We start from the raw sequence: 16,061 nt of genomic DNA on the forward strand, positions 1-16,061 counted from the left end.
CCCCGCCCGGCCCAGCGCGCCGGCACGCGCCGGAATTTCCAACGCCCGGGACTGGGCTCCGCGCGCCGCGGGGGCGGCAAGAGAAGTACGCGGGCTTGTCCCCCGCCTCCGGTTGGATGCGCTGGGCTGGGCTAGGGAGCTGGCAAGGAGGTGAACAGACAGGCTCTCTTCGCTCTGCTACTTGCCCCAGCGTTAGAGCACATGGTGGTCAAACTCTTTGTGAGCGTTTACTGCACACCTACTACGTGCATGGGACTGGACGGCCTAGAGGAGCAAGACTTCCCCATCCCCTGGGAATTAGGAAGCTGGACCCGAAGATGGATGGGCTAGAAAGCAACAGCCAAGGAAGAAGGCAAACGCGTTAAAGGTCAAGTGCTAAGGCAGGCTTCTAAATGAGGTTGCCACCGCTGACCTTTCAGCTAAATGAGAAGGAGCCCTTGAAACTAGAGGAGATGGCCTGGCGGAGGAGGGGGGCTGTTCCTGCGGAGGGAACAGAATGAGCCACAACGTGGAGGAGGGGAGCACCTGGCTTGTTGCAGGAGCTGGGACTAAGCCAGTCTGAGGGAAGCGTAGAATTTGGACCAGAGTGTACAGCGAGGTAAGTGGGAAATGTAGATTGGTACCCTCTTGGGCCCACTAGGACAAAAAAAAAAAAAGCTTATTTATTTATTCATTTTAGTATGGCTGATTCAATCCAGGAAGCCTTCCAGTATTTATGTGAAATGTAGTAGGTATTAAATTAGAGACACAGGTCAACATATTTTTTTCAGGGACCGAATCACCATTCCTGGTGAGAACCAAAGGTTTGGCAACCCGGTATCTATTATTATGCGTATCCTCAAGCTGGAGGCAAAGACCACTTCAAAGCTCACATACTAGCTTGCAGTTAAGTGAGTGGGATGGAGTTTGAATGGTTTATATTTTTTTATATTAAAAGTAATACCATCTGAATAGCAGGTGTGAAGAGGACGCAATGAGTAGATGAAACCAAGAAAAAGGGAAGAGTTGTCCAAACCACAGGATTTCTTATTTGTGAATGCCGCTTTTCTACAACAAGAGCTCCTCTTTGACTACTGTACATCCCTGCTCTGCCTGTTGGAGCTCCCCTGAAATTCATGACACCTTTCTTCCCCCATCCATCAGTGTTTGAACATCAGGAGGAGAGGGTTCAGTTCAGTTCAGTCGCTCAGTAGTGTCCTTCTCTGCGACCCCATGAACCGCAGCACGCCAGGCCTCCCTGTCCATCACCAACTGCCAGAGTCCACCCAAACCCATGTCCGTTGTGTTGGTGATGCCATCCAACCATCTCATCCTCTGTCATCCCCTTCTCCTCCTGCCCTCAATCTTTCCCAGCATCAGGGTCTTTTCAAATGAGTCAGCTCTCTGCATCAGGTGACCAAAGCATTGGAGTTTCAGCTTCAACATCAGTCCTTCCAATGAACACCCAGGACTGATCTCCTTTAGGATGGACTGGTTGGATCTCCTTGCAGTCCAAGGGACTGAGTCTTCTCCAACACCACAGTTCAAAAGGATCAATTCTTTGGCACTCAGCTTTCTTCATAGTCCCAACTCTCACATCCATATATGACTATTGGAAAAACCACAGCCTTGACTAAATGGACCTTTGTTGGCAAAGTGATGTCTCTGCTTTTTAATATGCTGTCTAGGTTGGTCGTAACTTTCCCTCCAAGGAGCAAGTGCATCACGATCTGCAGTGATGAGGAGAGGGTAGAGAATAAATAAGAAGCGCTATGCTTTCCCTTAGGGAGCTTATAATGTGTCAAAGACCACCGAAATAACCTGTTGATCAAGCAAAGCCAAATTTGTTGACAGAGTTTTAGTAGCATCTTAGAGAAAGAGGTCAAGGGTAGGATAGCTTCAGAGAATTTGGGTTAAAAACAGGTCTTTCAGTGAAAGCATTTTTGCTGCTACTGCTGCTGCTAAGTCGCTTCAGTCATGTGACCCCATAGACGGCAGCCTACCAGGCTCCTCCATCCCTGGCATTCTCCAGGCAAGAAGGCTGGAGGGGGTTGCCATTTCCTTCTCCAGTGCATGAAAGTGAAAAGTGAAAGTGAAGTCGCTCAGTCGTATCCGACTCTTAGCGACCCCATGCACTGCAGCCTACCAGGCTCCACCATCCATGGGAGTCTCCAGGCAAGAGCACTGGAGTGGGGTGCCATTGCCTTCTCCTGAAAGCATGTTTGAGATAGGACTACATTTTGTGATATAATATTTGAACTACAAGAAGAGCAAACCAGTTAACCCTAAAGGAAATCAACTCTGAATATTCATTGGAAGGACTAATGCTAAAGCTGAAACTCTAATACTTTGGTCACTTAACTCGAAGAACTGACTCATTAGAAAAGACCCGGATGCTGGGAAACATTGAAGGCAGGAGGAGAAGGGGACGACAGAGGATGAGATGGTTGGATGTCATCACCAACTCAGCGGACATGAGTTTGAGCAAACTCCTGGAGATGGTGAAGGACAGGGAAACCTGGCATCCTGCAGTCTGTGGGGTTGCAAAGAGTCAGACACGACTGAGTGACTGAACAACAAACAACAAATCTTTGGATTATTAGACCTAGGGAAGAGTTTTGAAGCAAACCTTAAAAAGTCAACAAGAGTAGTCTTATGGAGGAGGGGCTGTTTACCTTGATGAAGGCTAGGTCTCTTTGTTGTTCAGTTAAATGGACTTTGACGAAGGTCTTGAAACTGCAGTAGTTATTTGCCACTTCATCTTTTTGGGCAGAAATTTCTTGAAATTAAAATCATGTTTAAGCATATTTTGGGGTTGTAGAGTCATTAATGTAGTCAGTTTAGTTCGTAACTCTTGTGTGGCTGTAAAGAGTTTAAGTTCTCAGTAGTTTTTCAAACTGCCATACATAGTGAAGTCATTTTGGTGGATTAAGATCTGCATTTTTTTCTTAATGAAATAGAAAAAACTAGAAAGCATAGCCTATAACAAAGGGTAAAAACACTGTTCTGTGAAATGTGTTTTGATTATGTATCTTATTCTAACAAATCTGAAGTGTCATCAATTAGGACGGAGATTCATAACACTGTACAGGAGACAGGGATCAAGACCATCCCTATGGAAAAGAAATGCAAAAAAGCAAAATGGCTGTCTGAGTAGGCCTTACAAAAAGCTGTGAAGAGAAGAGAAACAAAAAGCAAAGGACAAAAGGAAAGATATTCCCATTTGAATGCAGAGTTCCAATGAATACCAAGGAGAGATAAGAAAGCCTTACTCAGCAATCAGTGCAAGGAAATAGAGGAAAACAACAGAATGGGAAAGATAGAGATCTCTTCAAGAAAATTAGAGATACCAAGGGAACATTTCATGCAAAGACGGGCTCAATAAAGGACAGAAATGGTATGGACCTAACAGAAGCAGAAGATATTAAGAAGAGGTGGCAAGAATACACAGAAGAACTGTACAAAAAAGAGCTTCACGACCCAGATAATCACGATGGTGTGATCACTCACCTAGAGCCAGACATCCTGGAATGTGAAGTCAAGTGGGCCTTAGAAAGCATCACTACGAACAAAGCTAGTGGAGGTGATGGAATTCCAGTTGAGCTGTTTCAGATCCTGAAAGATGATGCTGTGAAAGTGCTGCACTCAACATGCCAGCAAATTTGGAAAACTCAGCAGTGGCCACAGGACTGGAAAAGGTCAGTTTTCATTCCAATCCCAAAGAAAGGCAATGCCAAAAAATGCTCAAACTACCTCACAATTGCACTCATCTCACACGCTAGTGAAGTAATGCTCAAAAGTCACCAAACCAGGCTTCAGCAATACATGAACTGTAAACTTCCAGATGTCCAAGCTGCTTTTAGAAAAGGCAGAGGAACCAGAGATCATATTGCCAACATCTGCTGGATCATCAAAAAAGCAAGAGAGTTCCAGAAAAACATCTATTTCTGCTTTATTGACTATGTCAAAGCCTTTGACTGTGTGGATCACAATAAACTGTGGAAAGTTCTGAAAGAGATGGGAATACCAGACCGCCTGATCTGACTCTTGAGAAACCTATATGCAGGCCAGGAAGCAGCAGTTAGAACTGGACATGGAACAACAGACTGGTTCCAAATAGGAAAAGGCTGTATGTTGTCACCCTGCTTATTTAACTTATATGCAGAGTACATCATGAGAAATGCTGGGCTGGAAGAAGCACAAGCTGGAATCAAGATTGCCGGGAGAAACCTCAATAACCTCAGATATGCAGATGACACCACCCTTATGGCAGAAAGTGATGAGGAACTAAAAAGCCTCTTGAAAGCAAAAGTGGAAAGTGAAAAAGTTGGCTTAAAGCTCAACATTCAGGAAACGAAGATCATGGCATCTGGTTCCATCACTTCACGGCAAATAGATGGGGAAATAGTGGAAACAGTGGCTGACTTTATTTTGGGGGGCTCCAAAATCACTGCAGATGGTGACTGCAGCCTTGAAATTAAAAGACGCTTACTCCTTGGAAAGAAAGTTATGACCAACCTAGATAGCATATTAAAAAGCAGAGATATTAGTTTGTCAACAAAGGTCCATCCAGTCAGGTCCATCTAGTCAAGGCTATGGTTTTCCAATAGTCATGTATGGGTGTGAGAGTTGGACTGTGAAGAAAGCTGAGTGCAGAAGAATCATTGCTTTTAAACTGTGGTGTTGGAGAAGACTCTTGAGATTCTCTTGGACTGCAAGGAGATCCAACCAGTCCATCCTAAAGGCAACCAGTCCTGGCTGTTCATTGGAGGGACTGATGATGAGGCTGAAACTCCAATACTTTGGCCACCTCATGCAAAGTGTTGACTCATTGGAAAAGATGCTGGGAGCAATTGGGGGCAGGAGAAGAAGGGGACGACAGAGGATGAGATGGCTGGATGGCATCACTGACTCAATGCACATCAGTTTGGGTGGACTCCGGGAGTTGGTGATAGACAGGGAGGCCTGGTGTGCTGAGATTCATGGGGTCACAAAGAGTCAGACACAACTGAGTCAGACACCACTGAACTGAACTGAACTGATGACACCAATATTTTATGTAGTATTGTCGGACACGACTGAGCGACTTCACTTTCACTTTTCACTTTCATACATTGGAGAAGGAGATGGCAGCCCACTCCAGTGTTCTTGCCTGGAGAATCCCGGGGACGGGAGAGCTTGGTGGGCTGCCGTCCATGGGGTTGCATAGAGTCGGACACGACGGAAGTGACTTAGCAGTAGCAGGAGCAAGAAAGCAAAAACTATCCAAATAATGATACCCTATTGCTACATCCTAATCGCAGAGATATTAAAATAAGAGGAAGAACTTCTTAGCATTGATGAACTAATTGTAGGATATCTATAAAAATGGTAATTGGATCACAGTAGCACTTCTCTGGTGGCTCAGCTGGTGAAGAATCTACCTGCAACGCAGGAGACCTAGGTTCGATCCCTAGATTGGGAAGATCTCCTGGAGAAGGGAACAGCTACCCGCTCCAGTATTCTGGCCTGGAGAATTCCATGGACTGTATAGTCCATGAGGTCCCAAAGAATCAGACACGACTGAGCAAATTACATTTAGCGCTACTTATTGCTCATTATTGCTTTGAGCTGTGTTATTGCTAAGGGTTTGAAAGCCACCGTTGTAGGGGAAGAATGTAGGAAAGAAGCAGGTAAGTCCACCGTAAGGCAGCTTGAAATGAGTGCTTCCTGAGCAGAAATGCAAAGTACCTGCTCTTATTGGAGGGAACAAGTGATGAGGTCTGAAGATACCAGGAAAGTTTCAACCCAAAGACAGAGCATTTGAGTTGGGCTTGATTCCATCAGCAAAGTATGAGGAAAAAGACATTTCAAGATGAGAGGGCAGAATGTACAAAAGCATGAATGTGCTGGACACGCTTTGGAAAAAAGTCTGACGGGACTGGGGAAATGAAGGCAAGTTAGTACCCAATTGAGAAGGCCTTGCTTGGATGCCAAAACTTTTGGATTTATGCTAAAGGCAGAAGGAGAGGAATTTAGATGATTCAACTAGTATTTAAGAACGGTAATTCTGGAATGAATGGAAAGGGTAGATTAGGTGAACAAGAAGTTGGCAACAGGAAGAAGGCAGAAGGATTCGTCCACATTGTTGTTTTCTGCCGTGCATCCAGTCTGTCTTACTCTGGTGACAATACTCTGATGTCCTTTAAGGAGCCTTCCTTTCTGTAAGTCAATTCTTTTTGTAACAGTGACAGAAAACCCAATTCAAATTGTGTTTTAAGCATGAGAGAAGGAGGGCGGGGATGGAAGAGAGAGGATTCTATTGGGCATAGAAAGGGGATGTTAATACGAGTGATAACTTGAAGCCAAATCAACTGGCCTTGATAAAGGGAAAGTCGTGAGTCACCCACGTGGGTCCCATTTTTCCTGTTTGAGTTTAGATTCCCTCATTAGGCTACTTGTTTGATCTTTTTCCAATTCACTTACTGTCTTCCTATGAAAATAAACTGTCAGTATCTTGATTTTAAAGATGGAGGGTAAGGCAGATTTTAGACATATAGACCACCAAGCTTGATGCCAATTCCTGGAAATTTTCTAATGTAAATCATTAAACATATGTTAGGGGAAATGTAACAGTTAATAGGAGTCATCATAGATTCTTTTCAAGTAAATAATGACAAAAGAAATACCACTTCCTTTCTTGATAGGATTATTACATTACTAAACAATGGGTAGTGTAGTCTTGATCATCTCAAAAAGTCAAAGCATTTTTGTGGATAAGATTGAGAAATATGAGACTGAACTGAATTGTAGAGAAAGTTTGATTCAAAGAGTGCTAATTACTGGAGAGACATTAATCTTGAGGCTTCCAGTCTCAAGAAAAGCGATACAGATTTGTCCTCCTTTGTCAAGACTTGGGCAATATTTTTAGCAATGTTTTGAGTTAAAATTTGAGGAGGATACAGAACTCAGAGCTGAATATGTTGACAGAATATTTACTCAAAAAAAATTTTTTTTAAGAGATGACATCTGGTTGCAATAAATACAAAGCATAGTATCTTTGTTCAAGAAATCATTTGAAAGGGGCCAGGATTTAGGAGACTTGACCTGATAGTGTGACTATAAGATAGAGATATGCATACAATGTGAGCTGCCACCAAAAAAAAAAAAAACTAACAAAATGTAGACTGTGTTAATGCAAAACAAGTCAAGGGGCACTAGACCTATGCTATTCAGTTCAGAATTTCTGAACTCATGTGTTCAAACATAGATACAACATTAAAAGAGCTCCTTGCATAACAAACCAGAATTCTTTAGAAGGAGACATCCAGGTAGAGTATGGAAACCATTTTTTCTCTAAAGAAAAGATGAGGGAATTGGGTCTGCTTAACCTGCAGAAAAGCAATTTGCTAAAGAGTTGTTATGCAGAGAGTAGATTTATTCCATATTGCACTGGAGTTCAGATATAAGACCATCAGGAGGGCTATTATGGAGAGAAAGATTTTGGCTCAGCATAAGAAAGGACAGTTTTGGATACTGGAATTGAGCCCCATGGTCAGGACCTCCTGGTGAAGTGAGTTCTACATCACTGGAAGCGTTCAATCAGAAAACAGTGGCCACCTGTCAGGGATGCTATAAAAGGAATTTCTGGAGGGGCCTATAGAGAGGTGATAACATCCAAGGTCTTTAATTGCAAGTTTCCATGTGTCGATATTTATACTATTAATTTAAAATGATTGCTTTTCTAGACATGGTTTCCAAAGGAATATGTTGTAATTTTCTTTGTAAATAAAACAACTTTCCACTGAAGAAACTGATTGCCAACTCCAGCTGATTCTTGTTCTTTGTGGAATTATGTTCTGTAAGTTTGCTTTGAACATTGAACTAGTGACTGCTGAACCATTGCTTTTAAGGGGGATACAGGATTAGTTTCCTTTATTTATTATTTATTCATTATTATTTATTGTTAGTTTCCTGGTAATATCCTTTATCAAGTTACCCCTTTCAGATAAACACTTTATAAACATTATTTCATTCTCTTAGGCTATGATAAATAGGATTTTGGAGAAAAGCTGCAATGCCATAAGCTTCTTACATTTTTTAGACAAAAATCTAGCTTTCTTTGCAACAAAATCTCAATCTGTACACTTACTTTTTGAATAATGGTTATGTAACTAACCACTTAAATATACTGGGAAATACCTATTCGGATAATTTTGCAAGAACAACAGATAAAGGATCCTCCCCGTGATTTATCTGCCTTGGAAGTCAGTATTTTCTGGAAGTGGGATAAATCTGCAGAAATGGTAGAGTTAAATGACTAATACAATAGTGTAGATCCCATGGCAACACACACACACTTTTTAAGAGGGAGCAGAGCTATGGCGACACTCTTGGCTTTAGAGAAATCTGGTCTGAGGGTTTTCTTATTTATACTCTGTCCATCCTCTTCCTATCTTGAGAGCCCTGTTAGCCTGAGGAGAAGAGATGCTCCTGAGTTCTGGAGATAGTCCACATTTTTGAAATGAACTCTTGAGACCACAAAGTCTTCTATAGCCATCCTCAGTTTTTGAGAACAATCTGGGCCTCCAGCACATGATCAATGCAAATTAAAATAAGATTCGACAAACTGTTCCTTAGCCTATCCACCGAGTGATAAATACTTTGAATTGTGGGGACAAAGCAGCTTTCAGGACACAAGGTCATTCCCCTCCTTTTTGCACTCCAAATTGTCAAGCTATCTGCCATTTGGGGAAGAAGGTAATCACTATGTGTAACTCTAAGGAAACATGCTGATGATGTGTTTACATTGGTCATTCTGAGTGCTCAAGTTATCAACTGGTATATAATATTGTTCAGTAGGTCTATCTGCCACAATCCCATCTCCTATTTGACATATTTTACCAGCTGTCAGTTACCACCATTGGAACAACCTTCCCTGAAGATGTCATCCCCAGAGGCCAGTACCCATCTCTGAGACCTGACTGAAGCCTTCACTGTTTCCAGTGAAGAGTACCCTAGGAGTGGTATTCTGAAAGGAAATGGCCAGATCCTCAGGAGGCTTAAAAGATCCATCTGCCCATCCTGGGAAGCTCTATCCTGTGAATTCCCACCCCAGGCTATCTCCCCATCTTTGACACTTGTCCCATATCCAAGGCATTACACAGGACCCAAGCTCAGAAAGACCCCATATTTGGTTTAATACTCTCCTCTCACCATCTTGAAATCCCTAGTAAGTTTATCTTTGAACTCATGTTTTGCAGGGAAGTTGGATGGGACAATGGAGCATCCATGTGAGCAGGAGATAGATGCAATTCGTGTCCACTGTTCTTTGCCACCCCATTCACATGCAGTTTTCTCAGTGCCCCGTGAGGACAGAATTCTGGTGGACTCACAATGCACTGGAGTTCAGTGAGACAAAGCAAGGAAGTACAAGGTGTGATACATTTACAACTGAATAAGTGGGGGTGCTGACAGCTCTGAGAGGCCATGTTTCCATTGGAACCAGAACTTGCTTCAAACGCAGAAAGAAGGCATTTTAGGAAACACAAAAGATCAAGGAACCCTATCACGTCCTTTCTTGTGTCACTTCCCCTTATTAGTCAACCACCTGCACGCATGCGAAGTCTCTTCAGTTGTGTCCGACTCTGCAACCTCATTGACCGTAGCTTGCCAGGCCCCTCTGTCCATGGGATTTCCCAGGCAAGGATACTGGAGTGGCTTGCCTTTTCCTTCCAGGCCGAAAATATTTCTTTCTCCTTTCAGCCATTTCTTATACCTCAGTAAGTCAAAGGTAGGAGTGTTAGTTCAATGTGTGTATCAAGAAGTGAAAAAATAATGGTTAAGTTTGTTTTCTGCTGCTAATGGTTAGTTGCTTTCCACTGCTCTGGTGAGATCAAAACACATGCTCATAAGAGCTGCAACATAGAAACTGGGTCATTTTAGTGATTTCACATAGGAGGTAAACACTCATATTTGTGTTTCAAACTATATTTGCATCTTACAATAAAATTCATGCTGACAACTTGTTTTTAATTTTTCCTTACCTAGAATATTTGTTATAATTATTGACTGTCTAAATTAAACACTCTAAGTCAAGAGAGACCAGAAAGAAAGGAGAAAAGCTTTATATTTTAGTACCTTTCTTTTTTCCTACTCTTTGAATAAGAGGCCTCAGAAATTAGGTAGCCAACTTTGAACCCCCCAGCCCACAAAAGAGTCCCAATAGCCTTGCTCTGGAGAAAGTGGGTCTGGAAAAGACACTCCACCTGCCTGCATCCTGTTCACTGACGACAGGGTTAGGGCAGGAGAGGTGAGAGAGGACCTCTGCTCTGTGGATGGGGCGTCCAAGGCTGCTGCAGCACCCAGCTGCCCACTCACAGGAGCTGCATGTCCTGTAGTAAACAGTGGCTTCTACTCATGGAGGTAGGAAGTGGGGGTGGAAGGAAGTCCTTGTTCCGCTGTAGAGCACATTTTCCCATGGAAACAATGATGTAGGTCACAGTTCTCATCCTCTTGTAGTCCAGCTGCTTGTGGGCTAAATGGGCCGCTAAGAGTTGGCTTGAGAACCTAACCAGTATTTGTCACATTCTCTGGGAAAAATGCATTTTCAGTTTCAAACAACTAAATTAGAAATCAAAGTTTGGGAACATAACTCTCATTCAGGGACTATCTGTATTTTGCTAACTCAGAAGAAATACTGAGATCTTCGAGAAGGATGGTGTGTGTAAGACCCAGATAAACAATTAAACATTAATGAGAAAGGTTATTAATTGTAATAACTTCACTGTATCCTCCACATGGTATGAAGAGTCCAGTCCTTCAGACTTGCTGCTTGAAGAACTTGTGTGCAAATTCACCACAGTTGACTGGTCTCTGGCAACTAACACATACCAACCAAACCCAAGAGATTTCACTGTAAACTCGATGCCAATTCGTAAAGAACACAAGAAAAGCTGTGCTGAGTTGGACTAAAGATTCATCCAGCCTGTTATTCTCTGACAATGATTGTGAACATCTACATTTTATTTACTCTAAACTCTAGGGTGGGGCATAGTATCTGAATATAGTGTCCTCCCAATAAAATGTTTGTTGAAAATGAAATGTTTTTGAATATCACAATTGCCCCCATGACATTAACTTCAAAAGGTAAATAAGAATTTCCTCCAAATATCCACTTATTTACTATTTTTAAAGCAACTGTCTTCTTAGGAAATCTTTGATTATTTTAGTTGCTCTTTTCTCTGACCTGGTGTATAGACTAGGCTCTTTTCTAAGGTTTTGAGGCGGAATTAGATGCTTTACACTAGATTTAGCCTCATTACCATTTTGTCAAATGTAGAACAAAACAGTGCTCTCAGTTTTGTTTTCCGCGTTCTTAGCAAAGACGCTAACATGGAAATTATTGTTCTATGACTTTAGCAAACAGCAATAACTCATGGTTCTCTTTCTTGAAATAACACATAATTTCAAGCTCGTCGTCTTTCAAGTGTCTTTCAGACTAACCACCTAAAAGGATTATCAAAAATCAGTACAGAATGAAATTCATTTGCCATACTTCTGTCCACTCACGTAGCTTTGTGCAATTTATCTTTACTTCAATTTAGATTGGTCTGCTTGGTGTTTACTACTCTGGAGAGCTGAAGGACATCTCAGTCTAGTGAATTTTTTTGTATGAGCCCACTTTCAAACAGTCTATGAAATTTTTTAAGTTTAGTCCTCTAGTAATCCTTGAGGATTCCTCCATGAAATCAGAAAAATCCATCCAGTATTTTGGCACCAACAACAGTCAGCAGACCTTGGTACTGGCCCCAGTTCCGCCACTTACTAGTTGTTAGAGTCCAAGCAAGTCATTTAATCTTATCGTTAAAATGCCTCACTCCCTCGCAGGCTTGTTCCAAGGATCTCAGGAGATAATGTGTGTGAAAGCACTCCGAAAATGCTAAATGACTGTATAAATAAGGGGTGCTATTAATATCTCCACCCAGAAGCTTGCCTGTTTAAACCATGGTTTCCTGAAGTTAAGCCAGCTCGCTCTCTCCTTTCACTCAATTCATTTCACAGATATTCCTTTTAAGTGCCTGCTTTACCCAAGGTAGAACTTTCTCCTTATTTTTTGAGTAACTTAGCTGGGTAGGGCTTTTCTTCAATGTTTAGTGTGTAAATTGGTTAAAAAAAAAAAAAAGTTTTGAAGAATGTCGCTTTCACTGCTTCCATGCTTATTTATCCCTCAAAGAATCGTGATCAAATAGTGAAGCATGAGACATGCTGGAGCATGCTGCACAGACAGAAGGCCAGAAGACTCTGCCTGCATCTCCCACGGAAAACAGGAGTGTTCTCTCTGCAGCCCAGGAGAGACAAAGCAAAGCCCAGACAGGTACAGCTGACGACCCAGTGGGAAGGGGATGAAGAGAAACTGTGTAAAATCCCTACAGGCCCCAATAGTCAGAATTATCAGAAATAAGATTTACTTACATGAAAGCCGCTTACAGAAGCCTTTAATTTAGCTGGTGGTCCATTCAGCAAAGAAAATTTTCTTCCAGTTTTTGAAGCTTCTGAGGGTTTATAAAGACTGTTTCCAAAGGAAAAATAAAAGGCAAACGATTCTTGGGGAAGAGGGAAAAAGACAGATATTTAAAAATGATTTAGCCGTACAGCAGATTATGAAGGCGGGAAAAGGAAGAGATTAAAATGATTCTTTCCCTCCTCGCTCTGTGACTCAGAGATTAATTTTAAAAATAATCTTCATCACGGTATGAGAAGCTGAGCAAAGACATGCATCTTCACATTTCAAGTTCCGTGATGGGCTTGGAGAGGAAGGAACAAAAGAAAGAGGGAGATAAGAAACAGTAACCATTAACAATAATCTGAAAAAGATTTCACCTACTCAGAAGAGGTGAGGTGAAATTAAAGGCAGGTCTAGCTGTGATGAAATAGGCACTTCCTGTTATTACCCTATTCTGAAGTATGTTGTAACAGCAAGGATGAAGCCTCAACTTGCCTTTTCAGTCTTACCTCCCACTGAATTTTCTGGTGATCCATATTTTACTAATTCAAATGAGTTTTCATCTTTCAATACCATTCCCCTTTCTTTGTATTGGCAACAGAAGGCTCTTTTCTAGGTGTTTTCTTAGTCACATTTAATTTATATTAGCATGTTCATGGAGAAGGCAATGACACCCCACTCCATGGAAAATCCTGGAAAATCCCATGGACGGAGGAGCCTGGGAGGCTGCAGTCCATGGGGTCGCTAGGAATCAGACACGACTGAGCAACTTCACTTTCACTTTTCACTTTCATGCATTGGAGAAGGAAATGGCAACCCACTCCAGTGTTCTTGCCTGGAGAATCCCAGGGACAGGGGAGCCTGGTGGGTTGCTGTCTATGGGGTTGTACAGAGTCGGACACGACTGAAGTGACTTAGCAACAGCAGCAGCATGTTCATATATTTTGTTTTGAATTGAAAACATTCAAGCTTACAAAAAAGTTGCACACATAGGATAATTAACTTTTTTTTACCTGAATAGTTTGAGAGTAGGTTGCTGGCATGACAACTGTGGTGGACATTGAGATGCATTGACCAGATGCCCGTCAAGGAAGGATCTTTTGCCCAGTCATGAGGACTGTGGTTGACACGCATCTGTCAGTGGTCATTTTCTTCAGGTTTGGCCTCACCTGCAAAGAGCCACCTTGCCCAAGGAGATGCCCCTTTCCCAAGTGGCCCAAATCCAAGGACTGATCAAGGGAAGGATAGAGAAGCCTGGCTATATTGGCCCTGTGCAGGACAACTGCAATGGGCCATTTCTGCTAAAGAGCTCCCAGTGGGGTTAGTTGAGCTTACCCAGTTTGCATCTCAGATCAGTATCTCTGTCTGCCCAGTGTTGTTTCCTTCCCCTTCAATCCATAGATACTGATCCCAAGAGCCCTTCTTCATAATTATCCTGAACGCTAAAGCCTGTCTTAGTCTGCTTCTTGGAAAACCCAAACTGGCACAGCTGGAGCAAGGAGAGACCTGAGAAAGCAGTTGATAAGATGGGATTTTGGATTTGGATCACCACCTGACTTGTAGGAGGACCACATCGCTGGTGATGAATGGAGCACAGATAGCCCCTGGCATAAGGTAGCAGTCTAGTTACTTACACTTCCACCAGTGGTGAATTGGAATAGCATACTCGTGGAAGAGAATGTATTAATTAGTTGGTGCAATATATGGAGAGAGTAGTAACTATAAGGACAGTGGAATTGTATGGGTATTGCTTAGCTCTTTTGAAGCTCTAGGAGAAGAAAACAAAAAGCTGAGCAAGTGGATAGCAGGCAGCTGAAAGCCAACTGTGAAAGCCAGAGAGTCTCTTTGGCAAAGAGACTTTAATAACCAGCAGAGGGAGCACAGAGAAAGATAAGGACCAGACAACACTAATTCATCAATGTGGCCAAGTTCCAAAGAAGGTTAAACTACTAATTAGACTAGGTCTCCTAGTCCAAAGACAGGGCTCTTGTTGAGGAAGAAGGAGACCCTGACACATACATTCCCAGCTTTTTTTTTATCCTCTGAGCCTGAAAAAGTGAGCCACCCTTTTCTATCAAGAGCCAACCACTCCCCTTGCTTGAGACAATGCCAAGGACTCTTCCTACAGTACAAAATGTGTCTCCTCAGGATCTTCCCCCTCTACCCTCCTGTCCACAAAGTCTATACATAGAGTTAAGTGGAAGCATAACTCAGCTGGGGACATGCTAGGTCTGATAAGGGAGGAAAGAAACTGTATCCCAAAGGAGTAACAAGATTTACCTGACATGGATTGCAGTGAATTTGACATGATGTGTACACTGAAATCTACAAAACTTTGTTGAAGAAAGTTAAAGAAGACCTAAATTAATGGAAAGATAGTCCATGTTCACTTATTGGAAGACATAATATTGTTAAGATGGCAATATGATCCAAATTGATCCATAGGTTGAATGTAATCCTTATCAAAATCTCACTTGGTTCTTCTACAGAACTTAACAAACTGATCCTAAAATTCATATGGAATTGTAGGGGACCCCAAATAGTCAAAACATTATTGAAAAAGAACAAAGGTGAAAGATTCGATTCCCAGTTTCAAAACTTACTACAAAGCTATTGTAGTACTGGCATAAGGATAGACATGTAGATCAAGGAAAAAAAGTTGAGAGTCCAGAAATAAACCTACACATTTATGGGGCCGTGGATTTTCAAGAATACCAAAAAAATATTCTGTGAAGAAAGAATAGGGTTTTTTTTTTTTATAAATGGTGCTATCCACATGCAAAAGAAAGAATTTGGACCCTTATCTCACAAAATACACAAAACTTGAGTCAAAATGAATCATAGTCTTAAACGTAAGAGCTAACACTATAAATCTCTTAGAAAAAAAGTATAAATTTTAGTGACTTTGTATTAGGCAATGGTTTCTTAGACATGATACAAAACAGAGTCAACCAAAGTTTAGATCATCAAAATTAAAATATTTTCTTTTAATTAAAATCTTTTGTGCTTCAGGGAACACTACCGAGAAAGTCAAAAGACAGCCTACAGAATAGGAGAAAATATTTGCAAATCATATATCTGATATCAGTCTAATATCCAGAATGTATATATAGAGGAGCCTGGCAGGCTACAGTCCACATGGTCACACAGAGTCAGACACGACTGAAGTGACTTTATATATATATATATATATATATATATATATATATATGAACTTAACAGTAATAAGACAAATAACCCAATTTTAAAATAGACCAAATATTTGAATAGATAGTTGAATAAGAAAGATATACAAATGGATAAAAAAGCATATGAAAATATGTTCAATATCAGTGACTTTTTACAGAAATGTAAATCAAAACCACAATAAGATACCACTTCACACCAACAGAATGACTATAATAAAAAGAAAGAAGGCTTCCCTGTTGGCTAAGTGATAGAGAATCTGCTTGTCACTGCAGGAGACATGGGTTCAATCCCTAATCCGGGAAGACCCCACATGCCTCAGAGCAACTAAACCTGTGTGCCGTAACTATTGAGCCTGTGCTCTAGAGCCTGGGAGCAGCAACTACTGAGCCCACGTGATGCAGTTCCTGAA

General features: G+C 41.6%; 1 long non-coding RNA gene across 1 annotated transcript; it reads left to right on the top strand.

Moving 5' to 3' along the window:
- The first annotated feature begins 13 nt into the window (after positions 1-13).
- Positions 14-15,012, top strand: LOC121820089 (uncharacterized). The gene is made up of 2 exons (XR_009601222.1): positions 14-598; positions 9,222-15,012. It is a non-coding gene; the product is annotated as an uncharacterized LOC121820089 (long non-coding RNA).
- Positions 15,013-16,061: the final 1,049 nt, after the last annotated feature.

The sequence above is a fragment of the Ovis aries genome, chromosome 7 (assembly GCF_016772045.2).
Source record: "Ovis aries strain OAR_USU_Benz2616 breed Rambouillet chromosome 7, ARS-UI_Ramb_v3.0, whole genome shotgun sequence".
In the NCBI taxonomy this organism is placed as follows: domain Eukaryota; kingdom Metazoa; phylum Chordata; class Mammalia; order Artiodactyla; family Bovidae; genus Ovis; species Ovis aries.